General features: G+C 35.9%; 1 non-coding gene across 1 annotated transcript; it reads left to right on the plus strand.

Moving 5' to 3' along the window:
* The first annotated feature begins 315 nt into the window (after window positions 1–315).
* On the plus strand, window positions 316–419 carry LOC130952178 (small nucleolar RNA R71). Its single transcript, XR_009074359.1, has one exon. It is a non-coding gene; the product is annotated as a small nucleolar RNA R71 (small nucleolar RNA).
* The last annotated feature ends 1,566 nt before the right edge of the window (window positions 420–1,985 follow it).

Raw genomic sequence — 1,985 nt, forward strand, 5'->3', positions numbered from 1 at the left:
CTTGGTGCATTTTGCATTCCAGACAGACTTTGAGAAATCAAATTGACTTGTTGAGTCAATATCTTGTTCTGAGCCAATATGGCATTCAGAGTGTCAATCTCAAGAACTCCTTTCTTCTGACTTGTCCCATTGTTCACAGGATTTCTTTCAGAAGTGTACATGAATTGGTTATTTGCAACCGTTTCAATTAGCTCTTGAGCTTCTGTAGGCGTCTTCTTCAGATGAAGAGATCCTCTAGCAGAGCTATCCAAAGACATCTTGGATAGTTCAGAGAGACCATCATAGAAAATACCTATGATGCTCCATTCAGAGAGCATGTCAGAAGGACATTTTCTGATCAATTGTTTGTATCTTTCCCAAGCTTCATAGAGGGATTCTCCATCCTTCTGTCTGAAGGTTTGGACTTCCACTCTAAGCTTACTCAATTTTTGAGGTGGAAAGAACTTTGCCAAGAAGGCATTGACTAGCTTTTCCCATGAGTCTAGACTTTCTTTAGGTTGTGAGTCCAACCAAGTCCTAGCTCTGTCTCTTACAGCAAAAGGGAATAGCATCAGTCTGTAGACCTCAGGGTCAACCCCATTAGTCTTGACTGTGTCACAGATTTGCAAGAATTCAGCTAAGAACTGATAAGGATCTTCCAATGGAAGTCCATGGAACTTGCAATTCTGTTGCATTAGAGAAACTAATTGAGGCTTAAGCTCAAAGTTGTTTGCTCCAATGGCAGGGATAGAGATGCTTCTCCCATAGAAGTCGGGAGTAGGTGCAGTAAAGTCACCCAGCACCTTCCTTGCATTGTTGGCATTGTTGTTGTTTTCGGCTGCCATGTCTTCTTCTTCTTTGAAGGATTCTGTTAGGTCCTTTACAGAGAGTTGTGCCTTAGCTTCTCTTAGTTTTCGCTTCAAGGTCCTTTCAGGTTCAGGGTCAGCTTCAACAAGAATGCCTTTGTCTTTGTTCCTGCTCATATGAAAGAGAAGAGAACAAGAAAATATGGAATCCTCTATGTCACAGTATAGAGGTTCCTTGAGGTGTCAGAGGAAGAAAAATGGAAGACAGAGGTAGAAAATTCGAACTTATCAAAGAACATGGAGTTCGAATTTTGCATTAAGGGATAGTGTTAGTCCATAAATAGAAGGATGTGAGAAGAAGGGAAGTAATTTTCGAAAATAAAGTAAAAGATTTTAAAAACATTTTGAAAAATACTAATTAATTTTCGAAAATAAGAGTGGGAAAGAAATCAATTGATTTTTTTTTTGAAAAAGATTTTGAAATTAGAAATCAAAAAGATTTGATTGAAAACTATTTTGAAAAAAGATGTGGTTAAGAAGATATGATTGGTTTTAAAAAGATGTGATTGAGAAGATATGATTTGAAAACAATTGAAAAAACGATTTGATTTTAAAAATTAATGACTTGCCTAACAAGAAAAGATATGATTCAAACATTAAACCTTTCTCAACAGAAAAGGCAACAAATTTGAGATGTTCAATCAAATCATTAATTGTTAGTAAGTATCTTTGAAAAAGGAAAGAAATTGATTTTGAAAACATTTGATTGAAAAGATTTGATTTGAAAAAGATTTGATTTTGAAAAACTTTGAAAACTTGAAAAAAAATTGATTTGAAAACAGAATCTTCCCTCTTGTGCCATCCTGGCGTTAAACGCCCAGAATGGTGCACATTCTGGCGTTTAACGCCCAAAACTATACCCTTTTGGGCGTTAAACGCCCAACCAGGTACCCTGGCTGGCGTTTAAACGCCAGTCTGTCTTCTTCACTGGGCATTTTGAATGCCCAGCTTTTTCTGTATAATTCCTCTGCAGTATGTTCTGAATCTTTAATTCTCTGTATTATTGACTTGAAAAGACACAAATTAAAAATATTTTTGGATTTTTAATAATGAGGAATAATCAAAATGCAACTAAAATCAAATAACAATGCATGCAAGACACCAAACTTAGCAGTTTGTATACTATTGACACTAACAAAA

Source organism: Arachis stenosperma, chromosome 9, assembly GCF_014773155.1.
Source record: "Arachis stenosperma cultivar V10309 chromosome 9, arast.V10309.gnm1.PFL2, whole genome shotgun sequence".
NCBI classification, from domain to species: Eukaryota; Viridiplantae; Streptophyta; class Magnoliopsida; order Fabales; family Fabaceae; genus Arachis; species Arachis stenosperma.